This window comes from Salmo salar, chromosome 12 (genome assembly GCF_965601325.2).
Source record: "Salmo salar chromosome 12, fSalSal1, whole genome shotgun sequence".
NCBI lineage: Eukaryota > Metazoa > Chordata > Actinopteri > Salmoniformes > Salmonidae > Salmo > Salmo salar.
Window position 1 is genome coordinate 65464486 of NC_138302.1, and position 22206 is coordinate 65486691.

General features: G+C 42.4%; 35 non-coding genes across 35 annotated transcripts; all 35 read left to right on the plus strand.

Moving 5' to 3' along the window:
* Nucleotides 1-161: 161 nt before the first annotated feature.
* Nucleotides 162-303, plus strand: LOC123725819 (U4 spliceosomal RNA). Its single transcript, XR_006758332.1, has one exon. It is a non-coding gene; the product is annotated as a U4 spliceosomal RNA (small nuclear RNA).
* A 591-nt stretch (nt 304-894) lies between these two features.
* Nucleotides 895-1030, plus strand: LOC123725716 (U4 spliceosomal RNA). The gene has a single exon (XR_006758231.1). It is a non-coding gene; the product is annotated as a U4 spliceosomal RNA (small nuclear RNA).
* Nucleotides 1031-1427: 397 nt separating this feature from the next.
* Nucleotides 1428-1569, plus strand: LOC123725674 (U4 spliceosomal RNA). Its single transcript, XR_006758191.2, has one exon. It is a non-coding gene; the product is annotated as a U4 spliceosomal RNA (small nuclear RNA).
* Nucleotides 1570-2160: 591 nt separating this feature from the next.
* On the plus strand, nt 2161-2296 carry LOC123725717 (U4 spliceosomal RNA). The gene has a single exon (XR_006758232.1). It is a non-coding gene; the product is annotated as a U4 spliceosomal RNA (small nuclear RNA).
* A 397-nt stretch (nt 2297-2693) lies between these two features.
* On the plus strand, nt 2694-2835 carry LOC123725821 (U4 spliceosomal RNA). Its single transcript, XR_006758334.1, has one exon. It is a non-coding gene; the product is annotated as a U4 spliceosomal RNA (small nuclear RNA).
* A 591-nt stretch (nt 2836-3426) lies between these two features.
* On the plus strand, nt 3427-3562 carry LOC123725718 (U4 spliceosomal RNA). Its single transcript, XR_006758233.1, has one exon. It is a non-coding gene; the product is annotated as a U4 spliceosomal RNA (small nuclear RNA).
* A 397-nt stretch (nt 3563-3959) lies between these two features.
* Nucleotides 3960-4101, plus strand: LOC123725822 (U4 spliceosomal RNA). Its single transcript, XR_006758335.1, has one exon. It is a non-coding gene; the product is annotated as a U4 spliceosomal RNA (small nuclear RNA).
* Nucleotides 4102-4692: 591 nt separating this feature from the next.
* Nucleotides 4693-4828, plus strand: LOC145859621 (U4 spliceosomal RNA). The gene has a single exon (XR_014379868.1). It is a non-coding gene; the product is annotated as a U4 spliceosomal RNA (small nuclear RNA).
* A 397-nt stretch (nt 4829-5225) lies between these two features.
* LOC123725824 (U4 spliceosomal RNA) lies at nt 5226-5367 on the plus strand. The gene has a single exon (XR_006758337.1). It is a non-coding gene; the product is annotated as a U4 spliceosomal RNA (small nuclear RNA).
* A 591-nt stretch (nt 5368-5958) lies between these two features.
* Nucleotides 5959-6094, plus strand: LOC123725719 (U4 spliceosomal RNA). The gene has a single exon (XR_006758234.1). It is a non-coding gene; the product is annotated as a U4 spliceosomal RNA (small nuclear RNA).
* Nucleotides 6095-6491: 397 nt separating this feature from the next.
* Nucleotides 6492-6633, plus strand: LOC145859592 (U4 spliceosomal RNA). Its single transcript, XR_014379839.1, has one exon. It is a non-coding gene; the product is annotated as a U4 spliceosomal RNA (small nuclear RNA).
* A 591-nt stretch (nt 6634-7224) lies between these two features.
* On the plus strand, nt 7225-7360 carry LOC145859623 (U4 spliceosomal RNA). Its single transcript, XR_014379869.1, has one exon. It is a non-coding gene; the product is annotated as a U4 spliceosomal RNA (small nuclear RNA).
* A 397-nt stretch (nt 7361-7757) lies between these two features.
* LOC145859607 (U4 spliceosomal RNA) lies at nt 7758-7899 on the plus strand. Its single transcript, XR_014379854.1, has one exon. It is a non-coding gene; the product is annotated as a U4 spliceosomal RNA (small nuclear RNA).
* A 591-nt stretch (nt 7900-8490) lies between these two features.
* Nucleotides 8491-8626, plus strand: LOC123725720 (U4 spliceosomal RNA). Its single transcript, XR_006758235.1, has one exon. It is a non-coding gene; the product is annotated as a U4 spliceosomal RNA (small nuclear RNA).
* Nucleotides 8627-9023: 397 nt separating this feature from the next.
* LOC145859608 (U4 spliceosomal RNA) lies at nt 9024-9165 on the plus strand. The gene has a single exon (XR_014379855.1). It is a non-coding gene; the product is annotated as a U4 spliceosomal RNA (small nuclear RNA).
* Nucleotides 9166-9759: 594 nt separating this feature from the next.
* LOC123725721 (U4 spliceosomal RNA) lies at nt 9760-9895 on the plus strand. The gene has a single exon (XR_006758236.1). It is a non-coding gene; the product is annotated as a U4 spliceosomal RNA (small nuclear RNA).
* Nucleotides 9896-10292: 397 nt separating this feature from the next.
* Nucleotides 10293-10434, plus strand: LOC145859591 (U4 spliceosomal RNA). Its single transcript, XR_014379838.1, has one exon. It is a non-coding gene; the product is annotated as a U4 spliceosomal RNA (small nuclear RNA).
* Nucleotides 10435-11025: 591 nt separating this feature from the next.
* On the plus strand, nt 11026-11160 carry LOC145859649 (U4 spliceosomal RNA). The gene has a single exon (XR_014379895.1). It is a non-coding gene; the product is annotated as a U4 spliceosomal RNA (small nuclear RNA).
* A 398-nt stretch (nt 11161-11558) lies between these two features.
* On the plus strand, nt 11559-11700 carry LOC145859597 (U4 spliceosomal RNA). The gene has a single exon (XR_014379844.1). It is a non-coding gene; the product is annotated as a U4 spliceosomal RNA (small nuclear RNA).
* Nucleotides 11701-12291: 591 nt separating this feature from the next.
* Nucleotides 12292-12427, plus strand: LOC145859624 (U4 spliceosomal RNA). The gene has a single exon (XR_014379870.1). It is a non-coding gene; the product is annotated as a U4 spliceosomal RNA (small nuclear RNA).
* A 397-nt stretch (nt 12428-12824) lies between these two features.
* On the plus strand, nt 12825-12966 carry LOC123725827 (U4 spliceosomal RNA). Its single transcript, XR_006758340.1, has one exon. It is a non-coding gene; the product is annotated as a U4 spliceosomal RNA (small nuclear RNA).
* Nucleotides 12967-13557: 591 nt separating this feature from the next.
* LOC145859625 (U4 spliceosomal RNA) lies at nt 13558-13693 on the plus strand. The gene has a single exon (XR_014379871.1). It is a non-coding gene; the product is annotated as a U4 spliceosomal RNA (small nuclear RNA).
* Nucleotides 13694-14090: 397 nt separating this feature from the next.
* LOC123725828 (U4 spliceosomal RNA) lies at nt 14091-14232 on the plus strand. Its single transcript, XR_006758341.1, has one exon. It is a non-coding gene; the product is annotated as a U4 spliceosomal RNA (small nuclear RNA).
* Nucleotides 14233-14823: 591 nt separating this feature from the next.
* LOC145859626 (U4 spliceosomal RNA) lies at nt 14824-14959 on the plus strand. The gene has a single exon (XR_014379872.1). It is a non-coding gene; the product is annotated as a U4 spliceosomal RNA (small nuclear RNA).
* A 397-nt stretch (nt 14960-15356) lies between these two features.
* LOC145859593 (U4 spliceosomal RNA) lies at nt 15357-15498 on the plus strand. The gene has a single exon (XR_014379840.1). It is a non-coding gene; the product is annotated as a U4 spliceosomal RNA (small nuclear RNA).
* Nucleotides 15499-16089: 591 nt separating this feature from the next.
* On the plus strand, nt 16090-16225 carry LOC145859627 (U4 spliceosomal RNA). The gene has a single exon (XR_014379873.1). It is a non-coding gene; the product is annotated as a U4 spliceosomal RNA (small nuclear RNA).
* Nucleotides 16226-16622: 397 nt separating this feature from the next.
* On the plus strand, nt 16623-16764 carry LOC145859609 (U4 spliceosomal RNA). Its single transcript, XR_014379856.1, has one exon. It is a non-coding gene; the product is annotated as a U4 spliceosomal RNA (small nuclear RNA).
* Nucleotides 16765-17355: 591 nt separating this feature from the next.
* Nucleotides 17356-17491, plus strand: LOC145859628 (U4 spliceosomal RNA). Its single transcript, XR_014379874.1, has one exon. It is a non-coding gene; the product is annotated as a U4 spliceosomal RNA (small nuclear RNA).
* A 397-nt stretch (nt 17492-17888) lies between these two features.
* LOC145859610 (U4 spliceosomal RNA) lies at nt 17889-18030 on the plus strand. The gene has a single exon (XR_014379857.1). It is a non-coding gene; the product is annotated as a U4 spliceosomal RNA (small nuclear RNA).
* A 591-nt stretch (nt 18031-18621) lies between these two features.
* Nucleotides 18622-18757, plus strand: LOC145859629 (U4 spliceosomal RNA). Its single transcript, XR_014379875.1, has one exon. It is a non-coding gene; the product is annotated as a U4 spliceosomal RNA (small nuclear RNA).
* A 397-nt stretch (nt 18758-19154) lies between these two features.
* LOC145859605 (U4 spliceosomal RNA) lies at nt 19155-19296 on the plus strand. Its single transcript, XR_014379852.1, has one exon. It is a non-coding gene; the product is annotated as a U4 spliceosomal RNA (small nuclear RNA).
* A 594-nt stretch (nt 19297-19890) lies between these two features.
* On the plus strand, nt 19891-20026 carry LOC145859630 (U4 spliceosomal RNA). Its single transcript, XR_014379876.1, has one exon. It is a non-coding gene; the product is annotated as a U4 spliceosomal RNA (small nuclear RNA).
* A 397-nt stretch (nt 20027-20423) lies between these two features.
* On the plus strand, nt 20424-20565 carry LOC123725672 (U4 spliceosomal RNA). The gene has a single exon (XR_006758189.2). It is a non-coding gene; the product is annotated as a U4 spliceosomal RNA (small nuclear RNA).
* A 591-nt stretch (nt 20566-21156) lies between these two features.
* LOC145859650 (U4 spliceosomal RNA) lies at nt 21157-21291 on the plus strand. The gene has a single exon (XR_014379896.1). It is a non-coding gene; the product is annotated as a U4 spliceosomal RNA (small nuclear RNA).
* A 398-nt stretch (nt 21292-21689) lies between these two features.
* LOC145859598 (U4 spliceosomal RNA) lies at nt 21690-21831 on the plus strand. The gene has a single exon (XR_014379845.1). It is a non-coding gene; the product is annotated as a U4 spliceosomal RNA (small nuclear RNA).
* Nucleotides 21832-22206: the final 375 nt, after the last annotated feature.

Sequence of the window (22206 nt, forward strand, 5' to 3'; positions counted from 1 at the left end):
ATAAGTACCCCACCTTGCCATGAATTACATGTGATCAAGAATCCACCAAAGTGTTAAGTAGGGGGCGAACTTCTAGACATTCCGATGTAAAAACACAATAATACCGTTAACGGAGAAGCTGTGCAAGACACTGCAAACAGTTTGAGTAGCTGTAATTTGACATTCTTTTGCAGTGGCGATATCATAGCCTATGAAGTCCATCTGAGGCGTGATTATTGCTGGTTGAAAACTTAACCCAATACCCCGCTTGGGGCGACTTGAAATATAGTCATCCCTGGCAATTTTTGATAGTCTCATGTGAGACTGCTATATATGTGAAAGAGAAGATAGTGCCAAGACCAAAGATGGACTGCATCAAACTCATTTCCTCTTCAAAATGTTTGATGTTTCAGCAGACAGGTGAACATTATCTTGCAACTAGGTAGAAACAGAAAAAAGGTGGCAGTAGCATACGCTGTGTCAGAAGTAGTGTTGGGGAGAATAAACTCAGCAATAGAGGGTTTGGGCCCACAATTTCAGCTTTGCCCCGACACTGCCTCTAATTGTTGCAAGAAGTAAGTTAACCAAAGCCACTTTACACACTTCTTCTTGCCTCCACTAGAGGCAGTGACAGCAAGATTTAATTGAAAAGGTTTTGGGTTCGCGACCCATTGCAGCTGAGCCAGTGGTGCTGATTACCCAAAGTGCTTTGCTCTCGATATTGCTTTTGTACAGGAAAAAAGGTAACATCTATGGAACAAGGACCCCACCTTGCCATTAATTACATGCAATCAAGAATCCACCAAAGTGTTAGGTAGGGGCTAACTGCTAGACATACCAATGTAACAAAAAATAATACAGTTTGCTGAAAGCTGTGCGAGATACTGCAAACAGTTTGAGTAGCTGTATCCTGATATTCTTTCGCAGAGGCGATATCATAACCTGTGAGGTCCAGCTGAGGAGTGATTATTGCTGGTTGAAAACTTATCCCAAAACCCTGCTTGGAATGACTTGAAATATAGTCAGAAGTAGTCTTGGGGAGAATAGACTCAGCAACAGGGGGGTTTGGGCCCACACTTTCAGCTTTGCCCTCACACTGCCTCTAATTCTTGCAAGAAGTAAGGTACCCAAAGCCAGGTTATACACTTTTTCTTGCCTCCACTAGGTTGAGTTGAAAAGGTTTTGGGTTTGTGACCCATTGCAGCTGAGCCAGTGCTGCAGATTACCCAAAATGCTTTGCTCTCGATATAATTTTTTTTACTACTGGAAAAAAGTAACATCTATTGTATAAGTACCCCACCTTGCCATGAATTACATGTGATCAAGAATCCACCAAAGTGTTAAGTAGGGGGCGAACTTCTAGACATTCCGATGTAAAAACACAATAATACCGTTAACGGAGAAGCTGTGCAAGACACTGCAAACAGTTTGAGTAGCTGTAATTTGACATTCTTTTGCAGTGGCGATATCATAGCCTATGAAGTCCATCTGAGGCGTGATTATTGCTGGTTGAAAACTTAACCCAATACCCCGCTTGGGGCGACTTCAAATATAGTCATCCCTGGCAATTTTTGATAGTCTCATGTGAGACTGCTATATATGTGAAAGAGAAGATAGTGCCAAGACCAAAGATGGACTGCATCAAACTCATTTCCTCTTCAAAATGTTTGATGTTTCAGCAGACAGGTGAACATTATCTTGCAACTAGGTAGAAACAGAAAAAAGGTGGCAGTAGCATACGCTGTGTCAGAAGTAGTGTTGGGGAGAATAAACTCAGCAATAGAGGGTTTGGGCCCACAATTTCAGCTTTGCCCCGACACTGCCTCTAATTGTTGCAAGAAGTAAGTTAACCAAAGCCACTTTACACACTTCTTCTTGCCTCCACTAGAGGCAGTGACAGCAAGATTTAATTGAAAAGGTTTTGGGTTCGCGACCCATTGCAGCTGAGCCAGTGGTGCTGATTACCCAAAGTGCTTTGCTCTCGATATTGCTTTTGTACAGGAAAAAAGGTAACATCTATGGAACAAGGACCCCACCTTGCCATTAATTACATGCAATCAAGAATCCACCAAAGTGTTAGGTAGGGGCTAACTGCTAGACATACCAATGTAACAAAAAATAATACAGTTTGCTGAAAGCTGTGCGAGATACTGCAAACAGTTTGAGTAGCTGTATCCTGATATTCTTTCGCAGAGGCGATATCATAACCTGTGAGGTCCAGCTGAGGAGTGATTATTGCTGGTTGAAAACTTATCCCAAAACCCTGCTTGGAATGACTTGAAATATAGTCAGAAGTAGTCTTGGGGAGAATAGACTCAGCAACAGGGGGGTTTGGGCCCACACTTTCAGCTTTGCCCTCACACTGCCTCTAATTCTTGCAAGAAGTAAGGTACCCAAAGCCAGGTTATACACTTTTTCTTGCCTCCACTAGGTTGAGTTGAAAAGGTTTTGGGTTTGTGACCCATTGCAGCTGAGCCAGTGCTGCAGATTACCCAAAATGCTTTGCTCTCGATATAGTTTTTTTTACTACTGGAAAAAAGTAACATCTATTGTATAAGTACCCCACCTTGCCATGAATTACATGTGATCAGGAATCCACCAAAGTGTTAAGTAGGGGGCGAACTTCTAGACATTCCGATGTAAAAACACAATAATACCGTTAACGGAGAAGCTGTGCAAGACACTGCAAACAGTTTGAGTAGCTGTAATTTGACATTCTTTTGCAGTGGCGATATCATAGCCTATGAAGTCCATCTGAGGCGTGATTATTGCTGGTTGAAAACTTAACCCAATACCCCGCTTGGGGCGACTTGAAATATAGTCATCCCTGGCAATTTTTGATAGTCTCATGTGAGACTGCTATATATGTGAAAGAGAAGATAGTGCCAAGACCAAAGATGGACTGCATCAAACTCATTTCCTCTTCAAAATGTTTGATGTTTCAGCAGACAGGTGAACATTATCTTGCAACTAGGTAGAAACAGAAAAAAGGTGGCAGTAGCATACGCTGTGTCAGAAGTAGTGTTGGGGAGAATAAACTCAGCAATAGAGGGTTTGGGCCCACAATTTCAGCTTTGCCCCGACACTGCCTCTAATTGTTGCAAGAAGTAAGTTAACCAAAGCCACTTTACACACTTCTTCTTGCCTCCACTAGAGGCAGTGACAGCAAGATTTAATTGAAAAGGTTTTGGGTTCGCGACCCATTGCAGCTGAGCCAGTGGTGCTGATTACCCAAAGTGCTTTGCTCTCGATATTGCTTTTGTACAGGAAAAAAGGTAACATCTATGGAACAAGGACCCCACCTTGCCATTAATTACATGCAATCAAGAATCCACCAAAGTGTTAGGTAGGGGCTAACTGCTAGACATACCAATGTAACAAAAAATAATACAGTTTGCTGAAAGCTGTGCGAGATACTGCAAACAGTTTGAGTAGCTGTATCCTGATATTCTTTCGCAGAGGCGATATCATAACCTGTGAGGTCCAGCTGAGGAGTGATTATTGCTGGTTGAAAACTTATCCCAAAACCCTGCTTGGAATGACTTGAAATATAGTCAGAAGTAGTCTTGGGGAGAATAGACTCAGCAACAGGGGGGTTTGGGCCCACACTTTCAGCTTTGCCCTCACACTGCCTCTAATTCTTGCAAGAAGTAAGGTACCCAAAGCCAGGTTATACACTTTTTCTTGCCTCCACTAGGTTGAGTTGAAAAGGTTTTGGGTTTGTGACCCATTGCAGCTGAGCCAGTGCTGCAGATTACCCAAAATGCTTTGCTCTCGATATAGTTTTTTTTACTACTGGAAAAAAGTAACATCTATTGTATAAGTACCCCACCTTGCCATGAATTACATGTGATCAAGAATCCACCAAAGTGTTAAGTAGGGGGCGAACTTCTAGACATTCCGATGTAAAAACACAATAATACCGTTAACGGAGAAGCTGTGCAAGACACTGCAAACAGTTTGAGTAGCTGTAATTTGACATTCTTTTGCAGTGGCGATATCATAGCCTATGAAGTCCATCTGAGGCGTGATTATTGCTGGTTGAAAACTTAACCCAATACCCCGCTTGGGGCGACTTGAAATATAGTCATCCCTGGCAATTTTTGATAGTCTCATGTGAGACTGCTATATATGTGAAAGAGAAGATAGTGCCAAGACCAAAGATGGACTGCATCAAACTCATTTCCTCTTCAAAATGTTTGATGTTTCAGCAGACAGGTGAACATTATCTTGCAACTAGGTAGAAACAGAAAAAAGGTGGCAGTAGCATACGCTGTGTCAGAAGTAGTGTTGGGGAGAATAAACTCAGCAATAGAGGGTTTGGGCCCACAATTTCAGCTTTGCCCCGACACTGCCTCTAATTGTTGCAAGAAGTAAGTTAACCAAAGCCACTTTACACACTTCTTCTTGCCTCCACTAGAGGCAGTGACAGCAAGATTTAATTGAAAAGGTTTTGGGTTCGCGACCCATTGCAGCTGAGCCAGTGGTGCTGATTACCCAAAGTGCTTTGCTCTCGATATTGCTTTTGTACAGGAAAAAAGGTAACATCTATGGAACAAGGACCCCACCTTGCCATTAATTACATGCAATCAAGAATCCACCAAAGTGTTAGGTAGGGGCTAACTGCTAGACATACCAATGTAACAAAAAATAATACAGTTTGCTGAAAGCTGTGCGAGATACTGCAAACAGTTTGAGTAGCTGTATCCTGATATTCTTTCGCAGAGGCGATATCATAACCTGTGAGGTCCAGCTGAGGAGTGATTATTGCTGGTTGAAAACTTATCCCAAAACCCTGCTTGGAATGACTTGAAATATAGTCAGAAGTAGTCTTGGGGAGAATAGACTCAGCAACAGGGGGGTTTGGGCCCACACTTTCAGCTTTGCCCTCACACTGCCTCTAATTCTTGCAAGAAGTAAGGTACCCAAAGCCAGGTTATACACTTTTTCTTGCCTCCACTAGGTTGAGTTGAAAAGGTTTTGGGTTTGTGACCCATTGCAGCTGAGCCAGTGCTGCAGATTACCCAAAATGCTTTGCTCTCGATATAGTTTTTTTTACTACTGGAAAAAAGTAACATCTATTGTATAAGTACCCCACCTTGCCATGAATTACATGTGATCAGGAATCCACCAAAGTGTTAAGTAGGGGGCGAACTTCTAGACATTCCGATGTAAAAACACAATAATACCGTTAACGGAGAAGCTGTGCAAGACACTGCAAACAGTTTGAGTAGCTGTAATTTGACATTCTTTTGCAGTGGCGATATCATAGCCTATGAAGTCCATCTGAGGCGTGATTATTGCTGGTTGAAAACTTAACCCAATACCCCGCTTGGGGCGACTTGAAATATAGTCATCCCTGGCAATTTTTGATAGTCTCATGTGAGACTGCTATATATGTGAAAGAGAAGATAGTGCCAAGACCAAAGATGGACTGCATCAAACTCATTTCCTCTTCAAAATGTTTGATGTTTCAGCAGACAGGTGAACATTATCTTGCAACTAGGTAGAAACAGAAAAAAGGTGGCAGTAGCATACGCTGTGTCAGAAGTAGTGTTGGGGAGAATAAACTCAGCAATAGAGGGTTTGGGCCCACAATTTCAGCTTTGCCCCGACACTGCCTCTAATTGTTGCAAGAAGTAAGTTAACCAAAGCCACTTTACACACTTCTTCTTGCCTCCACTAGAGGCAGCGACAGCAAGATTTAATTGAAAAGGTTTTGGGTTCGCGACCCATTGCAGCTGAGCCAGTGGTGCTGATTACCCAAAGTGCTTTGCTCTCGATATTGCTTTTGTACAGGAAAAAAGGTAACATCTATGGAACAAGGACCCCACCTTGCAATTAATTACATGCAATCAAGAATCCACCAAAGTGTTAGGTAGGGGCTAACTGCTAGACATACCAATGTAACAAAAAATAATACAGTTTGCTGAAAGCTGTGCGAGATACTGCAAACAGTTTGAGTAGCTGTATCCTGATATTCTTTCGCAGAGGCGATATCATAACCTGTGAGGTCCAGCTGAGGAGTGATTATTGCTGGTTGAAAACTTATCCCAAAACCCTGCTTGGAATGACTTGAAATATAGTCAGAAGTAGTCTTGGGGAGAATAGACTCAGCAACAGGGGGGTTTGGGCCCACACTTTCAGCTTTGCCCTCACACTGCCTCTAATTCTTGCAAGAAGTAAGGTACCCAAAGCCAGGTTATACACTTTTTCTTGCCTCCACTAGGTTGAGTTGAAAAGGTTTTGGGTTTGTGACCCATTGCAGCTGAGCCAGTGCTGCAGATTACCCAAAATGCTTTGCTCTCGATATAGTTTTTTTTACTACTGGAAAAAAGTAACATCTATTGTATAAGTACCCCACCTTGCCATGAATTACATGTGATCAAGAATCCACCAAAGTGTTAAGTAGGGGGCGAACTTCTAGACATTCCGATGTAAAAACACAATAATACCGTTAACGGAGAAGCTGTGCAAGACACTGCAAACAGTTTGAGTAGCTGTAATTTGACATTCTTCTGCAGTGGCGATATCATAGCCTATGAAGTCCATCTGAGGCGTGATTATTGCTGGTTGAAAACTTAACCCAATACCCCGCTTGGGGCGACTTGAAATATAGTCATCCCTGGCAATTTTTGCTAGTCTCATGTGAGACTGCTATATATGTGAAAGAGAAGATAGTGCCAAGACCAAAGATGGACTGCATCAAACTCATTTCCTCTTCAAAATGTTTGATGTTTCAGCAGACAGGTGAACATTATCTTGCAACTAGGTAGAAACAGAAAAAAGGTGGCAGTAGCATACGCTGTGTCAGAAGTAGTGTTGGGGAGAATAAACTCAGCAATAGAGGGTTTGGGCCCACAATTTCAGCTTTGCCCCGACACTGCCTCTAATTGTTGCAAGAAGTAAGTTAACCAAAGCCACTTTACACACTTCTTCTTGCCTCCACTAGAGGCAGTGACAGCAAGATTTAATTGAAAAGGTTTTGGGTTCGCGACCCATTGCAGCTGAGCCAGTGGTGCTGATTACCCAAAGGGCTTTGCTCTCGATATTGGTTTTGTACAGGAAAAAAGGTAACATCTATTGAACAAGGACCCCACCTTGCCATTAATTACATGCAATCAAGAATCCACCAAAGTGTTAGGTAGGGGCTAACTGCTAGACATACCAATGTAACAAAAAATAATACAGTTTGCTGAAAGCTGTGCGAGATACTGCAAACAGTTTGAGTAGCTGTATCCTGATATTCTTTCGCAGAGGCGATATCATAACCTGTGAGGTCCAGCTGAGGAGTGATTATTGCTGGTTGAAAACTTATCCCAAAACCCTGCTTGGAATGACTTGAAATATAGTCAGAAGTAGTCTTGGGGAGAATAGACTCAGCAACAGGGGGGTTTGGGCCCACACTTTCAGCTTTGCCCTCACACTGCCTCTAATTCTTGCAAGAAGTAAGGTACCCAAAGCCAGGTTATACACTTTTTCTTGCCTCCACTAGGTTGAGTTGAAAAGGTTTTGGGTTTGTGACCCATTGCAGCTGAGCCAGTGCTGCAGATTACCCAAAATGCTTTGCTCTCGATATAGTTTTTTTTACTACTGGAAAAAAGTAACATCTATTATATAAGTACCCCACCTTGCCATGAATTACATGTGATCAAGAATCCACCAAAGTGTTAAGTAGGGGGCGAACTTCTAGACATTCCGATGTAAAAACACAATAATACCGTTAACGGAGAAGCTGTGCAAGACACTGCAAACAGTTTGAGTAGCTTTAATTTGACATTCTTTTGCAGTGGCGATATCATAGCCTATGCAGTCCATTTGAGGCGCGATTATTGCTGGTTGAAAACTTAACCCAATACCCCGCTTGGGGCGACTTGAAATATAGTCTTCCCTGGCAATTTTTGATAGTCTCATGTGAGACTGCTATATATGTGAAAGAGAAGATAGTGCCAAGACCAAAGATGGACTGCATCAAACTCATTTCCTCTTCAAAATGTTTGATGTTTCAGCAGACAGGTGAACATTATCTTGCAACTAGGTAGAAACAGAAAAAAGGTGGCAGTAGCATACGCTGTGTCAGAAGTAGTGTTGGGGAGAATAAACTCAGCAATAGAGGGTTTGGGCCCACAATTTCAGCTTTGCCCCGACACTGCCTCTAATTGTTGCAAGAAGTAAGTTAACCAAAGCCACTTTACACACTTCTTCTTGCCTCCACTAGAGGCAGCGACAGCAAGATTTAATTGAAAGGGTTTTGGGTTCGCGACCCATTGCAGCTGAGCCAGTGGTGCTGATTACCCAAAGTGCTTTGCTCTCGATATTGGTTTTGTACAGGAAAAAAGGTAACATCTATGGAACAAGGACCCCACCTTGCCATTAATTACATGCAATCAAGAATCCACCAAAGTGTTAGGTAGGGGCTAAGTGCTAGACATACCAATGTAACAAAAAATAATACAGTTTGCTGAAAGCTGTGCGAGATACTGCAAACAGTTTGAGTAGCTGTATCCTGATATTCTTTCGCAGAGGCGATATCATAACCTGTGAGGTCCAGCTGAGGAGTGATTATTGCTGGTTGAAAACTTATCCCAAAACCCTGCTTGGAATGACTTGAAATATAGTCAGAAGTAGTCTTGGGGAGAATAGACTCAGCAACAGGGGGGTTTGGGCCCACACTTTCAGCTTTGCCCTCACACTGCCTCTAATTCTTGCAAGAAGTAAGGTACCCAAAGCCAGGTTATACACTTTTTCTTGCCTCCACTAGGTTGAGTTGAAAAGGTTTTGGGTTTGTGACCCATTGCAGCTGAGCCAGTGCTGCAGATTACCCAAAATGCTTTGCTCTCGATATAGTTTTTTTTACTACTGGTTAAAAGTAACATCTATTATATAAGTACCCCACCTTGCCATGAATTACATGTGATCAAGAATCCACCAAAGTGTTAAGTAGGGGGCGAACTTCTAGACATTCCGATGTAAAAACACAATAATACCGTTAACGGAGAAGCTGTGCAAGACACTGCAAACAGTTTGAGTAGCTTTAATTTGACATTCTTTTGCAGTGGCGATATCATAGCCTATGCAGTCCATTTGAGGCGCGATTATTGCTGGTTGAAAACTTAACCCAATACCCCGCTTGGGGCGACTTGAAATATAGTCTTCCCTGGCAATTTTTGATAGTCTCATGTGAGACTGCTATATATGTGAAAGAGAAGATAGTGCCAAGACCAAAGATGGACTGCATCAAACTCATTTCCTCTTCAAAATGTTTGATGTTTCAGCAGACAGGTGAACATTATCTTGCAACTAGGTAGAAACAGAAAAAAGGTGGCAGTAGCATATGCTGTGTCAGAAGTAGTGTTGGGGAGAATAAACTCAGCAATAGAGGGTTTGGGCCCACAATTTCAGCTTTGCCCCGACACTGCCTCTAATTGTTGCAAGAAGTAAGTTAACCAAAGCCACTTTACACACTTCTTCTTCTTTCCTCCACTAGAGGCAGTGACAGCAAGATTTAATTGAAAAGGTTTTGGGTTCGCGACCCATTGCAGCTGAGCCAGTGGTGATGATTACCCAAAGTGCTTTGCTCTCGATATTGGTTTTGTACAGGAAAAAAGGTAACATCTATGGAACAAGGACCCCACCTTGCCATTAATTACATGCAATCAAGAATCCACCAAAGTGTTAGGTAGGTGCTAACTGCTAGACATACCAATGTAACAAAAAATAATACAGTTTGCTGAAAGCTGTGCGAGATACTGCAAACAGTTTGAGTAGCTGTATCCTGATATTCTTTCGCAGAGGCGATATCATAACCTGTGAGGTCCAGCTGAGGAGTGATTATTGCTGGTTGAAAACTTATCCCAAAACCCTGCTTGGAATGACTTGAAATATAGTCAGAAGTAGTCTTGGGGAGAATAGACTCAGCAACAGGGGGGTTCGGGCCCACACTTTCAGCTTTGCCCTCACACTGCCTCTAATTCTTGCAAGAAGTAAGGTACCCAAAGCCAGGTTATACACTTTTTCTTGCCTCCACTAGGTTGAGTTGAAAAGGTTTTGGGTTTGTGACCCATTGCAGCTGAGCCAGTGCTGCAGATTACCCAAAATGCTTTGCTCTCGATATAGTTTTTTTAACTACTGGAAAAAAGTAACATCTATTGTATAAGTACCCCACCTTGCCATGAATTACATGTGATCAAGAATCCACCAAAGTGTTAAGTAGGGGGCGAACTTCTAGACATTCCGATGTAAAAACACAATAATACCGTTAACGGAGAAGCTGTGCAAGACACTGCAAACAGTTTGAGTAGCTTTAATTTGACATTCTTTTGCAGTGGCGATATCATAGCCTATGAAGTCCATCTGAGGCGTGATTATTGCTGGTTGAAAACTTAACCCAATACCCCGCTTGGGGCGACTTGAAATATAGTCATTCCTGGCAATTTTTGATAGTCTCATGTGAGACTGCTATATATGTGAAAGAGAAGATAGTGCCAAGACCAAAGATGGACTGCATCAAACTCATTTCCTCTTCAAAATGTTTGATGTTTCAGCAGACAGGTGAACATTATCTTGCAACTAGGTAGAAACAGAAAAAAGGTGGCAGTAGCATACGCTGTGTCAGAAGTAGTGTTGGGGAGAATAAACTCAGCAATAGAGGGTTTGGGCCCACAATTTCAGCTTTGCCCCGACACTGCCTCTAATTGTTGCAAGAAGTAAGTTAACCAAAGCCACTTTACACACTTCTTCTTGCCTCCACTAGAGGCAGCGACAGCAAGATTTAATTGAAAGGGTTTTGGGTTCGCGACCCATTGCAGCTGAGCCAGTGGTGCTGATTACCCAAAGTGCTTTGCTCTCGATATTGGTTTTGTACAGGAAAAAAGGTAACATCTATGGAACAAGGACCCCACCTTGCCATTAATTACATGCAATCAAGAATCCACCAAAGTGTTAGGTAGGGGCTAAGTGCTAGACATACCAATGTAACAAAAAATAATACAGTTTGCTGAAAGCTGTGCGAGATACTGCAAACAGTTTGAGTAGCTGTATCCTGATATTCTTTCGCAGAGGCGATATCATAACCTGTGAGGTCCAGCTGAGGAGTGATTATTGCTGGTTGAAAACTTATCCCAAAACCCTGCTTGGAGTGACTTGAAATATAGTCAGAAGTAGTCTTGGGGAGAATAGACTCAGCAACAGGGGGGTTTGGGCCCACACTTTCAGCTTTGCCCTCACACTGCCTCTAATTCTTGCAAGAAGTAAGGTACCCAAAGCCAGGTTATACACTTTTTCTTGCCTCCACTAGGTTGAGTTGAAAAGGTTTTGGGTTTGTGACCCATTGCAGCTGAGCCAGTGCTGCAGATTACCCAAAATGCTTTGCTCTCGATATAGTTTTTTTTACTACTGGAAAAAAGTAACATCTATTGTATAAGTACCCCACCTTGCCATGAATTACATGTGATCAAGAATCCACCAAAGTGTTAAGTAGGGGGCGAACTTCTAGACATTCCGATGTAAAAACACAATAATACCGTTAACGGAGAAGATGTGCAAGACACTGCAAACAGTTTGAGTAGCTTTAATTTGACATTCTTTTGCAGTGGCGATATCATAGCCTATGAAGTCCATCTGAGGCGTGATTATTGCTGGTTGAAAACTTAACCCAATACCCCGCTTGGGGCGACTTCAAATATAGTCATCCCTGGCAATATTTGATAATCTCATGTGAGACTGCTATATATGTGAAAAAGAAGATAGTGCCAAGACCAAAGATGGACTGCATCAAACTCATTTCCTCTTCAAAATGTTTGATGTTTCAGCAGACAGGTGAACATTATCTTGCAACTAGGTAGAAACAGAAAAAAGGTGGCAGTAGCATACGCTGTGTCAGAAGTAGTGTTGGGGAGAATAAACTCAGCAATAGAGGGTTTGGGCCCACAATTTCAGCTTTGCCCCGACACTGCCTCTAATTGTTGCAAGAAGTAAGTTAACCAAAGCCACTTTACACACTTCTTCTTGCCTCCACTAGAGGCAGTGACAGCAAGATTTAATTGAAAAGGTTTTGGGTTCGCGACCCATTGCAGCTGAGCCAGTGGTGCTGATTACCCAAAGTGCTTTGCTCTCGATATTGCTTTTGTACAGGAAAAAAGGTAACATCTATGGAACAAGGACCCCACCTTGCCATTAATTACATGCAATCAAGAATCCACCAAAGTGTTAGGTAGGGGCTAACTGCTAGACATACCAATGTAACAAAAAATAATACAGTTTGCTGAAAGCTGTGCGAGATACTGCAAACAGTTTGAGTAGCTGTATCCTGATATTCTTTCGCAGAGGCGATATCATAACCTGTGAGGTCCAGCTGAGGAGTGATTATTGCTGGTTGAAAACTTATCCCAAAACCCTGCTTGGAATGACTTGAAATATAGTCAGAAGTAGTCTTGGGGAGAATAGACTCAGCAACAGGGGGGTTTGGGCCCACACTTTCAGCTTTGCCCTCACACTGCCTCTAATTCTTGCAAGAAGTAAGGTACCCAAAGCCAGGTTATACACTTTTTCTTGCCTCCACTAGGTTGAGTTGAAAAGGTTTTGGGTTTGTGACCCATTGCAGCTGAGCCAGTGCTGCAGATTACCCAAAATGCTTTGCTCTCGATATAGTTTTTTTTACTACTGGAAAAAAGTAACATCTATTGTATAAGTACCCCACCTTGCCATGAATTACATGTGATCAAGAATCCACCAAAGTGTTAAGTAGGGGGCGAACTTCTAGACATTCCGATGTAAAAACACAATAATACCGTTAACGGAGAAGCTGTGCAAGACACTGCAAACAGTTTGAGTAGCTGTAATTTGACATTCTTTTGCAGTGGCGATATCATAGCCTATGAAGTCCATCTGAGGCGTGATTATTGCTGGTTGAAAACTTAACCCAATACCCCGCTTGGGGCGACTTGAAATATAGTCATCCCTGGCAATTTTTGATAGTCTCATGTGAGACTGCTATATATGTGAAAGAGAAGATAGTGCCAAGACCAAAGATGGACTGCATCAAACTCATTTCCTCTTCAAAATGTTTGATGTTTCAGCAGACAGGTGAACATTATCTTGCAACTAGGTAGAAACAGAAAAAAGGTGGCAGTAGCATACGCTGTGTCAGAAGTAGTGTTGGGGAGAATAAACTCAGCAATAGAGGGTTTGGGCCCACAATTTCAGCTTTGCCCCGACACTGCCTCTAATTGTTGCAAGAAGTAAGTTAACCAAAGCCACTTTACACACTTCTTCTTGCCTCCACTAGAGGCAGTGACAGCAAGATTTAATTGAAAAGGTTTTGGGTTCGCGACCCATTGCAGCTGAGCCAGTGGTGCTGATTACCCAAAGTGCTTTGCTCTCGATATTGCTTTTGTACAGGAAAAAAGGTAACATCTATGGAACAAGGACCCCACCTTGCCATTAATTACATGCAATCAAGAATCCACCAAAGTGTTAGGTAGGGGCTAACTGCTAGACATACCAATGTAACAAAAAATAATACAGTTTGCTGAAAGCTGTGCGAGATACTGCAAACAGTTTGAGTAGCTGTATCCTGATATTCTTTCGCAGAGGCGATATCATAACCTGTGAGGTCCAGCTGAGGAGTGATTATTGCTGGTTGAAAACTTATCCCAAAACCCTGCTTGGAATGACTTGAAATATAGTCAGAAGTAGTCTTGGGGAGAATAGACTCAGCAACAGGGGGGTTTGGGCCCACACTTTCAGCTTTGCCCTCACACTGCCTCTAATTCTTGCAAGAAGTAAGGTACCCAAAGCCAGGTTATACACTTTTTCTTGCCTCCACTAGGTTGAGTTGAAAAGGTTTTGGGTTTGTGACCCATTGCAGCTGAGCCAGTGCTGCAGATTACCCAAAATGCTTTGCTCTCGATATAGTTTTTTTTACTACTGGAAAAAAGTAACATCTATTGTATAAGTACCCCACCTTGCCATGAATTACATGTGATCAGGAATCCACCAAAGTGTTAAGTAGGGGGCGAACTTCTAGACATTCCGATGTAAAAACACAATAATACCGTTAACGGAGAAGCTGTGCAAGACACTGCAAACAGTTTGAGTAGCTGTAATTTGACATTCTTTTGCAGTGGCGATATCATAGCCTATGAAGTCCATCTGAGGCGTGATTATTGCTGGTTGAAAACTTAACCCAATACCCCGCTTGGGGCGACTTGAAATATAGTCATCCCTGGCAATTTTTGATAGTCTCATGTGAGACTGCTATATATGTGAAAGAGAAGATAGTGCCAAGACCAAAGATGGACTGCATCAAACTCATTTCCTCTTCAAAATGTTTGATGTTTCAGCAGACAGGTGAACATTATCTTGCAACTAGGTAGAAACAGAAAAAAGGTGGCAGTAGCATACGCTGTGTCAGAAGTAGTGTTGGGGAGAATAAACTCAGCAATAGAGGGTTTGGGCCCACAATTTCAGCTTTGCCCCGACACTGCCTCTAATTGTTGCAAGAAGTAAGTTAACCAAAGCCACTTTACACACTTCTTCTTGCCTCCACTAGAGGCAGCGACAGCAAGATTTAATTGAAAAGGTTTTGGGTTCGCGACCCATTGCAGCTGAGCCAGTGGTGCTGATTACCCAAAGTGCTTTGCTCTCGATATTGCTTTTGTACAGGAAAAAAGGTAACATCTATGGAACAAGGACCCCACCTTGCAATTAATTACATGCAATCAAGAATCCACCAAAGTGTTAGGTAGGGGCTAACTGCTAGACATACCAATGTAACAAAAAATAATACAGTTTGCTGAAAGCTGTGCGAGATACTGCAAACAGTTTGAGTAGCTGTATCCTGATATTCTTTCGCAGAGGCGATATCATAACCTGTGAGGTCCAGCTGAGGAGTGATTATTGCTGGTTGAAAACTTATCCCAAAACCCTGCTTGGAATGACTTGAAATATAGTCAGAAGTAGTCTTGGGGAGAATAGACTCAGCAACAGGGGGGTTTGGGCCCACACTTTCAGCTTTGCCCTCACACTGCCTCTAATTCTTGCAAGAAGTAAGGTACCCAAAGCCAGGTTATACACTTTTTCTTGCCTCCACTAGGTTGAGTTGAAAAGGTTTTGGGTTTGTGACCCATTGCAGCTGAGCCAGTGCTGCAGATTACCCAAAATGCTTTGCTCTCGATATAGTTTTTTTTACTACTGGAAAAAAGTAACATCTATTGTATAAGTACCCCACCTTGCCATGAATTACATGTGATCAAGAATCCACCAAAGTGTTAAGTAGGGGGCGAACTTCTAGACATTCCGATGTAAAAACACAATAATACCGTTAACGGAGAAGCTGTGCAAGACACTGCAAACAGTTTGAGTAGCTGTAATTTGACATTCTTCTGCAGTGGCGATATCATAGCCTATGAAGTCCATCTGAGGCGTGATTATTGCTGGTTGAAAACTTAACCCAATACCCCGCTTGGGGCGACTTGAAATATAGTCATCCCTGGCAATTTTTGCTAGTCTCATGTGAGACTGCTATATATGTGAAAGAGAAGATAGTGCCAAGACCAAAGATGGACTGCATCAAACTCATTTCCTCTTCAAAATGTTTGATGTTTCAGCAGACAGGTGAACATTATCTTGCAACTAGGTAGAAACAGAAAAAAGGTGGCAGTAGCATACGCTGTGTCAGAAGTAGTGTTGGGGAGAATAAACTCAGCAATAGAGGGTTTGGGCCCACAATTTCAGCTTTGCCCCGACACTGCCTCTAATTGTTGCAAGAAGTAAGTTAACCAAAGCCACTTTACACACTTCTTCTTGCCTCCACTAGAGGCAGTGACAGCAAGATTTAATTGAAAAGGTTTTGGGTTCGCGACCCATTGCAGCTGAGCCAGTGGTGCTGATTACCCAAAGGGCTTTGCTCTCGATATTGGTTTTGTACAGGAAAAAAGGTAACATCTATTGAACAAGGACCCCACCTTGCCATTAATTACATGCAATCAAGAATCCACCAAAGTGTTAGGTAGGGGCTAACTGCTAGACATACCAATGTAACAAAAAATAATACAGTTTGCTGAAAGCTGTGCGAGATACTGCAAACAGTTTGAGTAGCTGTATCCTGATATTCTTTCGCAGAGGCGATATCATAACCTGTGAGGTCCAGCTGAGGAGTGATTATTGCTGGTTGAAAACTTATCCCAAAACCCTGCTTGGAATGACTTGAAATATAGTCAGAAGTAGTCTTGGGGAGAATAGACTCAGCAACAGGGGGGTTTGGGCCCACACTTTCAGCTTTGCCCTCACACTGCCTCTAATTCTTGCAAGAAGTAAGGTACCCAAAGCCAGGTTATACACTTTTTCTTGCCTCCACTAGGTTGAGTTGAAAAGGTTTTGGGTTTGTGACCCATTGCAGCTGAGCCAGTGCTGCAGATTACCCAAAATGCTTTGCTCTCGATATAGTTTTTTTTACTACTGGAAAAAAGTAACATCTATTATATAAGTACCCCACCTTGCCATGAATTACATGTGATCAAGAATCCACCAAAGTGTTAAGTAGGGGGCGAACTTCTAGACATTCCGATGTAAAAACACAATAATACCGTTAACGGAGAAGCTGTGCAAGACACTGCAAACAGTTTGAGTAGCTTTAATTTGACATTCTTTTGCAGTGGCGATATCATAGCCTATGCAGTCCATTTGAGGCGCGATTATTGCTGGTTGAAAACTTAACCCAATACCCCGCTTGGGGCGACTTGAAATATAGTCTTCCCTGGCAATTTTTGATAGTCTCATGTGAGACTGCTATATATGTGAAAGAGAAGATAGTGCCAAGACAAAAGATGGACTGCATCAAACTCATTTCCTCTTCAAAATGTTTGATGTTTCAGCAGACAGGTGAACATTATCTTGCAACTAGGTAGAAACAGAAAAAAGGTGGCAGTAGCATACGCTGTGTCAGAAGTAGTGTTGGGGAGAATAAACTCAGCAATAGAGGGTTTGGGCCCACAATTTCAGCTTTGCCCCGACACTGCCTCTAATTGTTGCAAGAAGTAAGTTAACCAAAGCCACTTTACACACTTCTTCTTGCCTCCACTAGAGGCAGCGACAGCAAGATTTAATTGAAAGGGTTTTGGGTTCGCGACCCATTGCAGCTGAGCCAGTGGTGCTGATTACCCAAAGTGCTTTGCTCTCGATATTGGTTTTGTACAGGAAAAAAGGTAACATCTATGGAACAAGGACCCCACCTTGCCATTAATTACATGCAATCAAGAATCCACCAAAGTGTTAGGTAGGGGCTAAGTGCTAGACATACCAATGTAACAAAAAATAATACAGTTTGCTGAAAGCTGTGCGAGATACTGCAAACAGTTTGAGTAGCTGTATCCTGATATTCTTTCGCAGAGGCGATATCATAACCTGTGAGGTCCAGCTGAGGAGTGATTATTGCTGGTTGAAAACTTATCCCAAAACCCTGCTTGGAATGACTTGAAATATAGTCAGAAGTAGTCTTGGGGAGAATAGACTCAGCAACAGGGGGGTTTGGGCCCACACTTTCAGCTTTGCCCTCACACTGCCTCTAATTCTTGCAAGAAGTAAGGTACCCAAAGCCAGGTTATACACTTTTTCTTGCCTCCACTAGGTTGAGTTGAAAAGGTTTTGGGTTTGTGACCCATTGCAGCTGAGCCAGTGCTGCAGATTACCCAAAATGCTTTGCTCTCGATATAGTTTTTTTTACTACTGGTTAAAAGTAACATCTATTATATAAGTACCCCACCTTGCCATGAATTACATGTGATCAAGAATCCACCAAAGTGTTAAGTAGGGGGCGAACTTCTAGACATTCCGATGTAAAAACACAATAATACCGTTAACGGAGAAGCTGTGCAAGACACTGCAAACAGTTTGAGTAGCTTTAATTTGACATTCTTTTGCAGTGGCGATATCATAGCCTATGCAGTCCATTTGAGGCGCGATTATTGCTGGTTGAAAACTTAACCCAATACCCCGCTTGGGGCGACTTGAAATATAGTCTTCCCTGGCAATTTTTGATAGTCTCATGTGAGACTGCTATATATGTGAAAGAGAAGATAGTGCCAAGACCAAAGATGGACTGCATCAAACTCATTTCCTCTTCAAAATGTTTGATGTTTCAGCAGACAGGTGAACATTATCTTGCAACTAGGTAGAAACAGAAAAAAGGTGGCAGTAGCATATGCTGTGTCAGAAGTAGTGTTGGGGAGAATAAACTCAGCAATAGAGGGTTTGGGCCCACAATTTCAGCTTTGCCCCGACACTGCCTCTAATTGTTGCAAGAAGTAAGTTAACCAAAGCCACTTTACACACTTCTTCTTGCCTCCACTAGAGGCAGCGACAGCAAGATTTAATTGAAAAGGTTTTGGGTTCGCGACCCATTGCAGCTGAGCCAGTGGTGCTGATTACCCAAAGGGCTTTGCTCTCGATATTGGTTTTGTACAGGAAAAAAGGTAACATCTATTGAACAAGGACCCCACCTTGCCATTAATTACATGCAATCAAGAATCCACCAAAGTGTTAGGTAGGGGCTAACTGCTAGACATACCAATGTAACAAAAAATAATACAGTTTGCTGAAAGCTGTGCGAGATACTGCAAACAGTTTGAGTAGCTGTATCCTGATATTCTTTCGCAGAGGCGATATCATAACCTGTGAGGTCCAGCTGAGGAGTGATTATTGCTGGTTGAAAACTTATCCCAAAACCCTGCTTGGAATGACTTGAAATATAGTCAGAAGTAGTCTTGGGGAGAATAGACTCAGCAACAGGGGGGTTTGGGCCCACACTTTCAGCTTTGCCCTCACACTGCCTCTAATTCTTGCAAGAAGTAAGGTACCCAAAGCCAGGTTATACACTTTTTCTTGCCTCCACTAGGTTGAGTTGAAAAGGTTTTGGGTTTGTGACCCATTGCAGCTGAGCCAGTGCTGCAGATTACCCAAAATGCTTTGCTCTCGATATAGTTTTTTTTACTACTGGAAAAAAGTAACATCTATTATATAAGTACCCCACCTTGCCATGAATTACATGTGATCAAGAATCCACCAAAGTGTTAAGTAGGGGGCGAACTTCTAGACATTCCGATGTAAAAACACAATAATACCGTTAACGGAGAAGCTGTGCAAGACACTGCAAACAGTTTGAGTAGCTTTAATTTGACATTCTTTTGCAGTGGCGATATCATAGCCTATGCAGTCCATCTGAGGCGCGATTATTGCTGGTTGAAAACTTAACCCAATACCCCGCTTGGGGCGACTTGAAATATAGTCTTCCCTGGCAATTTTTGATAGTCTCATGTGAGACTGCTATATATGTGAAAGAGAAGATAGTGCCAAGACCAAAGATGGACTGCATCAAACTCATTTCCTCTTCAAAATGTTTGATGTTTCAGCAGACAGGTGAACATTATCTTGCAACTAGGTAGAAACAGAAAAAAGGTGGCAGTAGCATATGCTGTGTCAGAAGTAGTGTTGGGGAGAATAAACTCAGCAATAGAGGGTTTGGGCCCACAATTTCAGCTTTGCCCCGACACTGCCTCTAATTGTTGCAAGAAGTAAGTTAACCAAAGCCACTTTACACACTTCTTCTTCTTTCCTCCACTAGAGGCAGTGACAGCAAGATTTAATTGAAAAGGTTTTGGGTTCGCGACCCATTGCAGCTGAGCCAGTGGTGATGATTACCCAAAGTGCTTTGCTCTCGATATTGGTTTTGTACAGGAAAAAAGGTAACATCTATGGAACAAGGACCCCACCTTGCCATTAATTACATGCAATCAAGAATCCACCAAAGTGTTAGGTAGGTGCTAACTGCTAGACATACCAATGTAACAAAAAATAATACAGTTTGCTGAAAGCTGTGCGAGATACTGCAAACAGTTTGAGTAGCTGTATCCTGATATTCTTTCGCAGAGGCGATATCATAACCTGTGAGGTCCAGCTGAGGAGTGATTATTGCTGGTTGAAAACTTATCCCAAAACCCTGCTTGGAATGACTTGAAATATAGTCAGAAGTAGTCTTGGGGAGAATAGACTCAGCAACAGGGGGGTTCGGGCCCACACTTTCAGCTTTGCCCTCACACTGCCTCTAATTCTTGCAAGAAGTAAGGTACCCAAAGCCAGGTTATACACTTTTTCTTGCCTCCACTAGGTTGAGTTGAAAAGGTTTTGGGTTTGTGACCCATTGCAGCTGAGCCAGTGCTGCAGATTACCCAAAATGCTTTGCTCTCGATATAGTTTTTTTAACTACTGGAAAAAAGTAACATCTATTGTATAAGTACCCCACCTTGCCATGAATTACATGTGATCAAGAATCCACCAAAGTGTTAAGTAGGGGGCGAACTTCTAGACATTCCGATGTAAAAACACAATAATACCGTTAACGGAGAAGCTGTGCAAGACACTGCAAACAGTTTGAGTAGCTTTAATTTGACATTCTTTTGCAGTGGCGATATCATAGCCTATGAAGTCCATCTGAGGCGTGATTATTGCTGGTTGAAAACTTAACCCAATACCCCGCTTGGGGCGACTTGAAATATAGTCATTCCTGGCAATTTTTGATAGTCTCATGTGAGACTGCTATATATGTGAAAGAGAAGATAGTGCCAAGACCAAAGATGGACTGCATCAAACTCATTTCCTCTTCAAAATGTTTGATGTTTCAGCAGACAGGTGAACATTATCTTGCAACTAGGTAGAAACAGAAAAAAGGTGGCAGTAGCATACGCTGTGTCAGAAGTAGTGTTGGGGAGAATAAACTCAGCAATAGAGGGTTTGGGCCCACAATTTCAGCTTTGCCCCGACACTGCCTCTAATTGTTGCAAGAAGTAAGTTAACCAAAGCCACTTTACACACTTCTTCTTGCCTCCACTAGAGGCAGCGACAGCAAGATTTAATTGAAAGGGTTTTGGGTTCGCGACCCATTGCAGCTGAGCCAGTGGTGCTGATTACCCAAAGTGCTTTGCTCTCGATATTGGTTTTGTACAGGAAAAAAGGTAACATCTATGGAACAAGGACCCCACCTTGCCATTAATTACATGCAATCAAGAATCCACCAAAGTGTTAGGTAGGGGCTAAGTGCTAGACATACCAATGTAACAAAAAATAATACAGTTTGCTGAAAGCTGTGCGAGATACTGCAAACAGTTTGAGTAGCTGTATCCTGATATTCTTTCGCAGAGGCGATATCATAACCTGTGAGGTCCAGCTGAGGAGTGATTATTGCTGGTTGAAAACTTATCCCAAAACCCTGCTTGGAGTGACTTGAAATATAGTCAGAAGTAGTCTTGGGGAGAATAGACTCAGCAACAGGGGGGTTTGGGCCCACACTTTCAGCTTTGCCCTCACACTGCCTCTAATTCTTGCAAGAAGTAAGGTACCCAAAGCCAGGTTATACACTTTTTCTTGCCTCCACTAGGTTGAGTTGAAAAGGTTTTGGGTTTGTGACCCATTGCAGCTGAGCCAGTGCTGCAGATTACCCAAAATGCTTTGCTCTCGATATAGTTTTTTTTACTACTGGAAAAAAGTAACATCTATTGTATAAGTACCCCACCTTGCCATGAATTACATGTGATCAAGAATCCACCAAAGTGTTAAGTAGGGGGCGAACTTCTAGACATTCCGATGTAAAAACACAATAATACCGTTAACGGAGAAGATGTGCAAGACACTGCAAACAGTTTGAGTAGCTTTAATTTGACATTCTTTTGCAGTGGCGATATCATAGCCTATGAAGTCCATCTGAGGCGTGATTATTGCTGGTTGAAAACTTAACCCAATACCCCGCTTGGGGCGACTTCAAATATAGTCATCCCTGGCAATATTTGATAATCTCATGTGAGACTGCTATATATGTGAAAAAGAAGATAGTGCCAAGACCAAAGATGGACTGCATCAAACTCATTTCCACTTCAAAATGTTTCATGTTTCAGCAGACAGGTGAACATTATCTTGCAACTAGGTAGAAACAGAAAAAAGGTGGCAGTAGCATACGCTGTGTCAGAAGTAGTGTTGGGGAGAATAAACTCAGCAATAGAGGGTTTGGGCCCACAATTTCAGCTTTGCCCCGACACTGCCTCTAATTGTTGCAAGAAGTAAGTTAACCAAAGCCACTTTACACACTTCTTCTTGCCTCCACTAGAGGCAGCGACAGCAAGATTTAATTGAAAAGGTTTTGGGTTCGCGACCCATTGCAGCTGAGCCAGTGGTGATGATTAC